The sequence below is a fragment of the Crinia signifera genome, chromosome 5 (genome assembly GCF_055691185.1).
Source record: "Crinia signifera chromosome 5, ASM5569118v1, whole genome shotgun sequence".
NCBI lineage: Eukaryota > Metazoa > Chordata > Amphibia > Anura > Myobatrachidae > Crinia > Crinia signifera.
In genome coordinates, this window is record NC_139221.1 from 333506572 (window position 1) to 333520182 (window position 13611).

General features: G+C 49.1%; 1 protein-coding gene across 1 annotated transcript in view; it reads right to left on the reverse strand.

Annotated features, from left to right (window-relative positions):
* GRINA (glutamate ionotropic receptor NMDA type subunit associated protein 1) overlaps positions 1 to 7319 on the reverse strand; it is an 82766-nt gene extending 75447 nt beyond the window's left edge. Inside the window, exon 1 of the mRNA XM_083145061.1 lies at positions 7181 to 7319. The gene's annotated coding sequence lies outside the window, so the exon portion shown is untranslated. The remainder of the gene's footprint in view (positions 1 to 7180) is intronic.
* Positions 7320 to 13611: the final 6292 nt, after the last annotated feature.

Below are 13611 nucleotides of genomic sequence, written 5' to 3' on the forward strand. Positions count from 1 at the left end.
CATGTATGACGAGGGGTAATGCTGTGACACATGTATGTAGGCAGACATGTGATGAAAGCTACATAATAAGCACCCGCACATCGCATGAACCCCAGTAATGTTACATGTATGATGAGGGGTAATGCTGTGACACATGTATGTAGGCATACATGTGATGACAGTTACATAATAAGCACCCGCACATTGCATGACCCCAGCAGTGTTACATATATGACGAGGGGTAACGCTGTGACACATGTATGTAGGCAGACATGTGATGAAAGCTACATAATAAGCACCCGCACATCACATGACCCCAGCAGTGTTACATGTATGACGAGGGGTAATGCTGTGACACATGTATGTAGGCAGACATGTGATGAAAGCTACATAATAAGCACCCGCACATCGCATGAATCCCAGTAATGTTACATGTATGATGAGGGGTAATGCAGTGACACATGTATGTAGGCAGACATGTGATGAAAGCTACATAATAAGCACCCGCACATCACATGACCCCAGCAGTGTTACATGTATGACGAGGGGTAATGCGGTGACACACGTATGATGACAGTGGTGTGATGACAGTTACATAATAAGCACCCGCACATTACATGACCCCAACAGTGTTACATGTATGATGAGGGGTAATGCTGTGACACATGTTTGTAGTAAGACATGTGATGAAAGCTACATAATAAGCACCCGCACATCACATGACCCCAGCATTGTTACATGTATGAGAAGGGGTAATGCGGTGACACACGTATGTAGGCAGACATGTGATGACAGTTACATAATAAGCAGCACCTGCACATCACATGACCCCAGCAGTGTTACATGTATGACGAGGGGTATTGCTGTGACACATGTATGATGACAGTGGTGTGATGACAGTTACATAATAAGCACCCGCACATTACATGACCCCAGCAGTGTTACATGTATGACGAGGGGTAATGCTGTGACACATGTATGATGACAGTGGTGTGATGACAGTTACATAATAAGCACCCGCACATCACATGACCCCAGCAGTGTTACATGTATGACGAGGGGTAATGCTGTGACACATGTTTGTAGTAAGACATGTGATGAAAGCTACATAATAAGCGCCCGCACATTACATGACCCCAGCAGTGTTACATGTATGACGCGGGGTAATGCTGTGACACATGTATGATGACAGTGGTGTGATGACAGTTACATAATAAGCACCCGCACATTACATGACCCCAGCAGTGTTACATGTATGACGAGGGGTAATGCTGTGACACATGTGTGATGACAGTTACATAATAAGCACCCGCACATTACATGACCCCAGCAGTGTTACATGTATGACGAGGGGTAATGCTGTGACACATGTTTGTAGTAAGACATGTGATGAAAGCTACATAATAAGCACCCGCACATCGCATGACCCCAGTAGTGTTACATGTATGATGAGGGGTAATGCAGTGACACATGTATGTAGGCAGACATGTGATGACAGTTACATAATAAGCAGAACCCGCACATCGCATGACCCCAGTAGTGTTACATGTATGACGAGGGGTAATGCGGTGACACATGTATGTAGGCAGACATGTGATGACAGTTACATAATAAGCAGCACCTGCACATCACATGACCCCAGCAGTGTTACATGTATGACGAGGGGTAATGCTGTGACACATGTATGATGACAGTGGTGTGATGACAGTTACATAATAAGCACCCGCACATCACATGACCCCAGCAGTGTTACATGTATGACGACGGGTAATGCTGTGACACATGTTTGTAGTAAGACATGTGATGAAAGCTACATAATAAGCGCCCGCACATCACATGACCCCAGCAGTGTTACATGTATGACGAGGGATAATGCTGTGACACATATTTGTAGTAAGACATGTGATGAAAGCTACATAATAAGCGCCCGCACATCGCATGACCCCAGTAGTGTTACATGTATGACGAGGGGTAATGCGGTGACACATGTATGTAGGCAGACATGTGATGACAGTTACATAATAAGCAGCACCGGCACATCACATGACGCCAGCAGTGTTACATGTATGACGAGGGGTATTGCTGTGACACATGAATGATGACAGTGGTGTGATGACAGTTACATAATAAGCACCCGCACATCACATGACCCCAGCATTGTTACATGTATGACAAGGGGTAATGCGGTGACACACGTATGTAGGCAGACATGTGATGACAGTTACATAATAAGCAGCACCTGCACATCACATGACCCCAGCAGTGTTACATGTATGACGAGGGGTATTGCTGTGACACATGTATGATGACAGTGGTGTGATGACAGTTACATAATAAGCAGCACCCGCACATCACATGACCCCAGCAGTGTTACATGTATGACGAGGGGTAATGCTGTGACACATGTTTGTAGTAAGACATGTGATGAAAGCTACATAATAAGCGCCCGCACATCGCATGACCCCAGTAGTGTTACATGTATGACGAGGGGTAATGCGGTGACACATGTATGTAGGCAGACATGTGATGACAGTTACATAATAAGCAGCACCGGCACATCACATGACCCCAGCAGTGTTACATGTATGACGAGGGGTAATGCTGTGACACATATATGATGACAGTGGTGTGATGACAGTTACATAATAAGCACCCGCACATCACATGACCCCAGCAGTGTTACATGTATGACGAGGGGTAATGCTGTGACACATATATGATGACAGTGGTGTGATGACAGTTACATAATAAGCACCCGCACATCACATGACCCCAGCAGTGTTACATGTATGACGAGGGGTAATGCTGTGACACATGTTTGTAGTAAGACATGTGATGAAAGCTACATAATAAGCGCCCGCACATTACATGACCCCAGCAGTGTTACATGTATGATGAGGGGTAATGCTGTGACACATGTATGATGACAGTGGTGTGATGACAGTTACATAATAAGCGCCCGCACATTACATGACCCCAGCAGTGTTACGTGTATGACGCGGGGTAATGCTGTGACACATGTATGATGACAGTGGTGTGATGACAGTTACATAATAAGCACCCGCACATTACATGACCCCAGCAGTGTTACATGTATGACGCGGGGTAATGCTGTGACACATGTATGATGACAGTGGTGTGATGACAGTTACATAATAAGCACCCGCACATTACATGACCCCAGCAGTGTTACATGTATGACGAGGGGTAATGCTGTGACACATGTTTGTAGTAAGACATGTGATGAAAGCTACATAATAAGCACCCGCACATCGCATGACCCCAGTAGTGTTACATGTATGATGAGGGGTAATGAAGTGACACATGTGAGTAGGCAGACATGTGATGACAGTTACATAATAAGCAGAACCCGCACATCACATGACCCCAGCAGTGTTACATGTATGACGAGGGGTAATGCTGTGACACATGTATGTAGGAAGACATGTGATGACAGTTACATAATAAGCAGCACCCGCACATCACATGAGCCCAGCAGTGTTACATGTATGACGAGGGGTAATGCTGTGACACATGTATGTAGGCAGACATGTGATGACAGTTACATAATAAGCAGCACCCGCACATCACATGAGCCCAGCAGTGTTACATGTATGACGAGGGGTAATGCTGTGACACATGTATGTAGGCAGACATGTGATGACAGTTACATAATAAGCAGCACCCGCACATTACATGACCCCAGCAGTGTTACATGTATGACGAGGGGTAATGCGGTGACACACGTATGATGACAGTGGTGTGATGACAGTTACATAATAAGCACCCGCACATTACATGACCCCAACAGTGTTACATGTATGATGAGGGGTAATGCTGTGACACATGTTTGTAGTAAGACATGTGATGAAAGCTACATAATAAGCACCCGCACATCACATGACCCCAGCATTGTTACATGTATGACAAGGGGTAATGCGGTGACACACGTATGTAGGCAGACATGTGATGACAGTTACATAATAAGCAGCACCTGCACATCACATGACCCCAGCAGTGTTACATGTATGACGAGGGGTATTGCTGTGACACATGTATGATGACAGTGGTGTGATGACAGTTACATAATAAGCACCCGCACATTACATGACCCCAGCAGTGTTACATGTATGACGAGGGGTAATGCTGTGACACATGTATGATGACAGTGGTGTGATGACAGTTACATAATAAGCACCCGCACATCACATGACCCCAGCAGTGTTACATGTATGACGAGGGGTAATGCTGTGACACATGTTTGTAGTAAGACATGTGATGAAAGCTACATAATAAGCGCCCGCACATTACATGACCCCAGCAGTGTTACATGTATGACGAGGGGTATTGCTGTGACACATGTATGATGACAGTGGTGTGATGACAGTTACATAATAAGCACCCGCACATTACATGACCCCAGCAGTGTTACATGTATGACGAGGGGTAATGCTGTGACACATGTGTGATGACAGTTACATAATAAGCACCCGCACATAACATGAACCCAGCAGTGTTACATGTATGACGAGGGGTAATGCTGTGACACATGTTTGTAGTAAGACATGTGATGAAAGCTACATAATAAGCACCCGCACATCGCATGACCCCAGTAGTGTTACATGTATGATGAGGGGTAATGCAGTGACACATGTATGTAGGCAGACATGTGATGACAGTTACATAATAAGCAGAACCCGCACATCGCATGACCCCAGTAGTGTTACATGTATGACGAGGGGTAATGCGGTGACACATGTATGTAGGCAGACATGTGATGACAGTTACATAATAAGCACCCGCACATCACATGACCCCAGCAGTGTTACATGTATGACGAGGGGTAATGCTGTGACACATGTTTGTAGTAAGACATGTGATGAAAGCTACATAATAAGCGCCCGCACATCACTTGACCCCAGCAGTGTTACATGTATGACGAGGGGTAATGCTGTGACACGTTTGTAGTAAGACATGTGATGAAAGCTACATAATAAGCGCCCGCACATCGCATGACCCCAGTAGTGTTACATGTATGACGAGGGGTAATGCGGTGACACATGTATGTAGGCAGACATGTGATGACAGTTACATAATAAGCAGCACCGGCACATCACATGACCCCAGCAGTGTTACATGTATGACGAGGGGTATTGCTGTGACACATGAATGATGACAGTGGTGTGATGACAGTTACATAATAAGCACCCGCACATCACATGACCCCAGCATTGTTACATGTATGACAAGGGGTAATGCGGTGACACACGTATGTAGGCAGACATGTGATGACAGTTACATAATAAGCAGCACCTGCACATCACATGACCCCAGCAGTGTTACATGTATGACGAGGGGTATTGCTGTGACACATGTATGATGACAGTGGTGTGATGACAGTTACATAATAAGCAGCACCCGCACATCACATGACCCCAGCAGTGTTACATGTATGACGAGGGGTAATGCTGTGACACATGTTTGTAGTAAGACATGTGATGAAAGCTACATAATAAGCTCCCGCACATCGCATGACCCCAGTAGTGTTACATGTATGACGAGGGGTAATGCGGTGACACATGTATGTAGGCAGACATGTGATGACAGTTACATAATAAGCAGCACCGGCACATCACATGACCCCAGCAGTGTTACATGTATGACGAGGGGTAATGCTGTGACACATATATGATGACAGTGGTGTGATGACAGTTACATAATAAGCACCCGCACATCACATGACCCCAGCAGTGTTACATGTATGACGAGGGGTAATGCTGTGACACATATATGATGACAGTGGTGTGATGACAGTTACATAATAAGCACCCGCACATCACATGACCCCAGCAGTGTTACATGTATGACGAGGGGTAATGCTGTGACACATGTTTGTAGTAAGACATGTGATGAAAGCTACATAATAAGCGCCCGCACATTACATGACCCCAGCAGTGTTACATGTATGATGAGGGGTAATGCTGTGACACATGTATGATGACAGTGGTGTGATGACAGTTACATAATAAGCACCCGCACATTACATGACCCCAGCAGTGTTACATGTATGACGCGGGGTAATGCTGTGACACATGTATGATGACAGTGGTGTGATGACAGTTACATAATAAGCACCCGCACATTACATGACCCCAGCAGTGTTACATGTATGACGAGGGGTAATGCTGTGACACATGTTTGTAGTAAGACATGTGATGAAAGCTACATAATAAGCACCCGCACATCGCATGACCCCAGTAGTGTTACATGTATGATGAGGGGTAATGCAGTGACACATGTATGTAGGCAGACATGTGATGACAGTTACATAATAAGCAGAACCCGCACATCACATGAGCCCAGCAGTGTTACATGTATGACGAGGGGTAATGCTGTGACACATGTATGTAGGCAGACATGTGATGACAGTTACATAATAAGCACCCGCACATCACATGACCCCAGCAGTGTTACATGTATGACGAGGGGTAATGCTGTGACACATGTATGTAGGCAGACGTGATGACAGTTACATAATAAGCAGCACCCGCACATTACATGACCCCAGCAGTGTTACATGTATGACGAGGGGTAATGCTGTGACACATGTTTGTAGTAAGACATGTGATGAAAGCTACATAATAAGCACCCGCACATCGCATGACCCCAGTAGTGTTACATGTATGATGAGGGGTAATGCAGTGACACATGTATGTAGGCAGACATGTGATGACAGTTACATAATAAGCAGAACCCGCACATCACATGACCCCAGCAGTGTTACATGTATGACGAGGGGTAATGCTGTGACACATGTATGTAGGCAGACATGTGATGACAGTTACATAATAAGCAGCACCCGCACATCACATGAGCCCAGCAGTGTTACATGTATGACGAGGGGTAATGCTGTGACACATGTATGTAGGCAGACATGTGATGACAGTTATATAATAAGCACCCGCACATCGCATGACCCCAGTAATGTTACATGTATGACGAGGGGTAATGCTGTGACACATGTATGTAGGCAGACATGTGATGACAGTTATATAATAAGCAGCACCCGCACATCACATGACCCCAGCAGTGTTACATGTATGACGAGGGGTAATGCTGTGACACATGTATGATGACGGCGGTGTGACGCTGTGAGGATGAGGGAGAGCTCCCCGTGTATGAGACGCTGAGAGCCGCTCACCTGACAGACCCGGTCCCGGCAGCAGCTGGGCCTCACTCTCTGCGGTGGCTCCTGTGCTCGGTGCGATCATGTGATTGCGGCCGCACATCCGTCATCAGCGCGCTCCCCGCCCCCTCCTGTGCTACTTGCCCCGCCCCCCTTGTCTATTGCCCGCTCCCTGCCCCGCCCCCTCCCGTGCTACATCCCCCGCCTCCTGTGGTACATCCCGCTCTCCGCCGCCCTCCTGTGGTACATCTAGGGTAGCCACCTCATGTATCATCGATTCCTGGAGATCCACAGCAGCAAGTGGGCGGAGCCTAATTCTGTAAGAGGGCGGGGCTACGAGGCTGCGCCTCCCGAGTCCTCAATAATAATAACAGGACACCAGTGTCGGAACATGTGGTCATTTGGCCCAGGTGCAAAAATATAATTTGGGCCCCCCTCATCAACTCCAATCCAAGTTAACAATATGGAGCATAGCAGTGGGTGGTAGCAGTGGCCCCCTTAGTCTTCAGGGCCCTGGTGCAATGCACCTGCTGCACCAATGGTAGTTCCGCCTCTGCAGGACACCACAGGCTGCTCCCCCTGTATAACAGGACACCACAGGCTGCTCCCCTGTATAACAGGATGCCACAGGCTGCTCCCCCTGTATAATAACAGGACACCACAGGCTGCTCCCTCTTTATAATAACAGGACACCACAGGCTGCTCCCAGTGTATAATAACAGGACGCCACAGGCTGCTCCCCCTACCAGGACGCCACAGGCTGCTCCCCCTAACATGACGCCACAGGCTGCTCCCCCTGTATAACAGGACGCAGGGGCAGAACTCTGGGAGGCAATGGAGTCATCTGCCGCCGGGCTCCTGCTCCCAAGGGGGCACCTCTCCTTCCCTTTGAGTTTGAATCAGTTAATTGAAAGCAGTTGATATTGCTAATGTGGCTTACTCCCCCTTCTTACATCATTTTTGCAAGTGTCACACCGTGTATTAGACCCATGACCTTACTGGAGACAGACACCTTACTGAATGAGCTATTTGGGGGGGCACCAGTACTTACCTTGCCTCCGGGCAACTGGGATGAACTTATGCCACTGACAGGACGCCACAGGCTGCTCCCCCTGTATAATAACAGGACACCACAGGCTGCTCCCCCTGTATAACAGGATGCCACAGGCTGCTCCCCCTGTATAATAACAGGACTCCACAGGCTGCTCCCCATAACAGGACAGCACAGGCTGCTCCCCCTGTATAATAACAGGACACCACAGGCTGCTCCCCCTGTATAATAACAGGACGCCACAGGCTGCTCCCCCTGTATAATAACAGGAAGCCACAGGCTGCTCCCCCTGTATAATAACAGGACACCACAGGCTGCTCCCCCAGCATGCGTGCGCCCCCTCCCCTGTCGCCCGGCCTGCCCGCTCCCAGCTCCCCGCCCGCTGTGTCCGGGAGAAGTGTTACTATGTAAAATTCATATCTCCCGCTTTACCGCACTAGCCAATAGGCACTCGCGGTCCAACAGCCACCAGTTGATTGGCTGCTGGACCACAAGCGCCTATTGGCTAGCGCGGTCCAGCTGGAGATATGAATTTACATAGTAACACTTCTCCCGGACACAGCGGAGCGGGCGAAGGAGCGGGCGGGGAAGCGTGCAAGCTGGCGGTGCTGACACAGCTCCGGCGCATTGCTGTCTTCCGGCGCCTGGAGCGTGTGCTCCGGTGGCACCGCCCTTGCTACGCCTCTGGCTGCAGCCGCAAATTAGCAAGTTAATATGGCGGCCCAGCAGCGGGACTCGGGCCTGTGGGTGCTCATCAATTTCCATGGGTGCTCGGGCCCTTGAGCACCCACAGAATCGGCACCTATGGCCTTAGTCCTCACAGTCCGACCATCAGCGCAACCTGCCGCAAAGACTTGCATCATCTCGAGAGTTTCTCGTTCCCGCAGCAGCAGTGAATTCTCAACGCACCATGCATGCTGCCCGCTACAGGCTCTCACACTCAGCCCAGTAATCTCCGCTCGCCTAACCCCCCCATCGCATCCTAAGATGACAGCCCCCGCCAGCAATTTGCGTCCCACCAGAGTTTACACGCAGCAGCGCAGCAGTGAGCCTGTCCAGGTTTTTCCAGTCACCTAGAAAATTCAACCCTAGCTACATCCCCTCCCCCTCATCTATTGCCCGATCCCCGCCCCCTCCTGTACTACATCCCCCCCCCCCCAACCTTGTCTGCTACATCCTGCTCACCACCCACTCATGTGCTGCATTCATCTCGCCCCCTCATGTTTTACTGTTACTTCAAGCTCCCATATTAGCTATTGCCTGCTCCTCACCCCACCCCCTCCTGACCTTTACTACATGCCCCACCCTCTCCGGTACTACAGGCTGCTCCCCGCCCCTTCCTGTGCTACATTCCACTCTGGCCCCATCCATTTCTCTGCTATAGCCCACTCCTTTGCTATAGCCCGCTCCATGCCCTCTCATGTGCTACATCGCCTGATCCACCCCCTCCCCTCCTGTGCTACATCGCTCATCCCGCCCCCTCCTGTGCTACATCGTTTGCCTCACCCCCTCCCCTCCTGTGCTACATCGCCCACCCCTTCCTGTTTTACATCCCACTCCCCACCTCATAGAAACATAGACTGTGATGGCAGATAAGATCCATGTAACATGTCTAGTCTGCCCCTTATGGAACCATATTGTTACCTTAAAGCCTATGTGATCTCTGCTCCTGTGTAAGACGGTCTTTATGTCTATACCATGCATGCTATTATACCGTGTCTGGCCCTCTCTGTACTATTATACCGTGTCTGGTCCTTGGCTGGTCCTCTCTGTACTATTATACCGCGGCTGGCCCTCTCTGTACTATTATACAGCGGCTGGTCCTCTCTGTACTATTATACCGCGGCTGGGCCTCTCTGTACTATTATACCGTGTCTGGTCCTCTCTGTACTATTATACCGCGTCTGGCCCTCTCTGTACTATTATACAGCGGCTGGTCCTCTCTGTACTATTATACCGCGGCTGGCTCTCTCTGTACTATGATACTGCGGCTGGCCCTCTCTGTACTATTATACAGCGGCTGGTCCTCTATGTACTATTATACCACGGCTGGCCCTCTCTGTACTATTATACCGTGTCTGGCCCTCTCTGTACTATTATACCGCTGCTGGCCCTCTGTGTACTATTATACAGCGGCTGGTCCTCTCTGTACTATTATACCGCGGCTGGTCCGTGGCTGGTACTCTCTGTACTATTATACAGCGGCTGGCCCACTCTGTACTATTATACCGTGTCTGGCCCTCTCTGTACTATGATACAGTGTCTGGTCCTCTCTGTACTATTATACCGCGGCTGGCCCTCTGTGTACTATTATACCGTGTCTGGTCCTCTCTGTACTATGATACCGCGGCTGGTCCTCTCTATACTATTATACGTGTCTGGCCCTCTCTGTACTATTATACCCCAGCTGGTCCTCTCTGTACTATTATACCGCGGCTGGTCCTCTCTGTACTATGATACCGTGGCTGGCCCTCTCTGTACTATTATACCGCGTCTGGCCCTCTCTGTACTATTATACGGTGTCTGGCCCTCTCTGTACTATTATACCGTGGCTGGTCCTCTCTCTACTATGATACCGTGGCTGGCCCTCTCTGTACTATTATACCGCGTCTGACCCTCTATGTACTATTATACAGCGGCTGGTCCTCTCTGTACTATGATACCGTGTCTGGTCCTCTCTGTACTATTATACCACGTCTGGCCCTCTCTGTACTATTATACCGTGTCTGGTCCGTGGCTGGTCCTCTCTGTACTATTATACAGCGGCTAGCCCTCTCTGTACTATGATACCGCGGCTGGCCCTCTCTGTACTATTATACCGTGTCTGACCCTCTCTGTACTATTATACCGTGTCTGACCCTCTCTGTACTATTATACCATGTCTGACCCTCTCTGTACTATTATACTGTGTCTGACCCTCTCTGTACTATTATACCGGGGCTGGCCCTCTCTGTACTATTATACCGCGGCTGGTCCTCTCTGTACTATTATACCGCGGCTGGTCCTCTCTGTACTATTATACCGTGGCTGGTCCTCTCTGTACTATTATACTGTGTCTGGCCCTCTCTGTACTATTATACCTCGGCTGGCCCTCTCTGTACTAGTATACCGTGTCTGGTCCTCTCTGTACTATTATACTGCGGCTGGCCCTCTCTGTACTATTATACCGTGTCTGGTCCGTGGCTGGTCCTCTCTGTACTATGATACCGCGGCTGGCCCTCTCTGTACTATTATACTGTGTCTGGCCCTCTCTGTACTATTATACCTTGGCTGGCCCTCTCTGTACTATTATACCGTGTCTGGTCCTCTCTGTACTATTATACTGCGGCTGGCCCTCTCTGTACTATTATACCGTGTCTGGTCCGTGGCTGGTCCTCTCTGTACTATTATACCACGTCTGGCCCTCTCTGTACTATGATACCGCGGCTGGCCCTCTCTGTACTATTATACCGCGTCTGGCCCTTTATGTACTATTATACCGCAGCTGGTCCTCTCTGTACTATTATACAGCGGCTGGTCCTCTCTGTACTATGATACCGCGTCTGGCCCTCTCTGTACTATTATACCGTGTCTGACCCTCTCTGTACTATTATACTGTGTCTGACCCTCTCTGTACTATTATACCGGGGCTGGCCCTCTCTGTACTATTATACCGCGGCTGGTCCTCTCTGTACTATTATACCGTGGCTGGTCCTCTCTGTACTATTATACTGTGTCTGACCCTCTCTGTACTATTATACCGGGGCTGGCCCTCTCTGTACTATTATACCGCGGCTGGCCCTCTCTGTACTATTATACCGTGGCTGGTCCTCTCTGTACTATTATACCGCGGCTAGCCCTCTCTGTACTATTATACCGCGGCTGGTCCTCTCTATACTATTATACCGCGGCTGGCCCTCTCTGTACTATTATACCGTGTCTGGCCCTCTCTGTACTATTATACCGCGGCTGGTCCTCTCTATACTATTATACCGCGGCTGGCCCTCTCTGTACAATTATACCGTGTCTGGCACTCTCTGTACTATTATACCGTGTCTGGCCCTCTCTGTACTATTATACCGTGTCTGGCCCTCTCTGTACTATTATACCGTGTCTGGTCCTCTCTGTACTATTATACTGCGGCTGGCCCTCTCTGTACTATTATACCGTGTCTGGTCCGTGGCTGGTCCTCTCTGTACTATTATACAGCGGCTAGCCCTCTCTATACTATGATACCGCGGCTGGCCCTCTCTGTACTATTATACCGCAGCTGGCCCTCTCTGTACTATTATAGCGTGGCTGGCCCTTCCTGTACTATTATACCGCGTCTGGCCCTCTCTGTACTATGATACCGCGGCTGGCCCTCTCTGAACTATTATACCGCGTCTGGCCCTTTATGTACTATTATACCGCAGCTGGTCCTCTCTGTACTATTATACAGCGGCTGGTCCTCCCTGTACTATGATACCGCGGCTGGTCCTCTCTGTACTATTATACCGCGGCTGGCCCTCTCTGTACTATTATACCGCGGCTGGTCCTCTCTGTACTATGATACCGCGTCTGACCCTCTATGTACTATTATACTACGGCTGGTCCTCTCTGTACTATTATACAGCGGCTGGTCCTCTCTGTACTATGATACCGCGGCTGGTCCTCTCTGTACTATTATACCGCGGCTGGCCCTCTCTGTACTATTATACCGCGGCTGGTCCTCTCTATACTATTATACCGCGGCTGGCCCTCTCTGTACTATTATACCGCGGCTGGCCCTCTCTGTACTATTATACCGTGTCTGGCCCTCTCTGTACTATTATACCGCGTCTGACCCTCTCTTTACTATTATACCACGGCTTGTCCTCTCTGTACTATTATACCGTGTCTGGTCCGTGGCTGGTCCTCTCTGTACTATGATACCGCGGCTGGTCCTCTCTGTACTATTATACCGCGTCTTACCCTCTATGTACTATTATACCACGGCTGGTCCTCTCTGTACTATGATACCGTGGCTGGTCCTCTCTGTACTATTATACCGCGTCTGACCCTCTATATACTATTATACCACGGCTGGTCCTCTCTGTACTATGATACCGCGGCTGGTCCTCTCTGTACTATTATACCGCGGCTGGCCCTCTCTGTACTATTATACCGCGGCTGGCTCTCTCTGTACTATTATACCGTGTCTGGCCCTCTCTGTACTATTATACCGTGTCTGGTCCGTGGCTGGTCTTCTCTGTACTATTATACCGCGGCTGGTCCTCTCTATACTATTATATCGCAGCTGGCTCTCTCTGTACTATTATACCGTGTCTGGCCCTCTCTGTACTATTATACCGTGTCTGGTCCGTGGCTGGTCCTCTCTGTACTATTATACAGAGGCTGGCCCTTCCTGTACTATTATACCGCGGCTGGCCCTCTC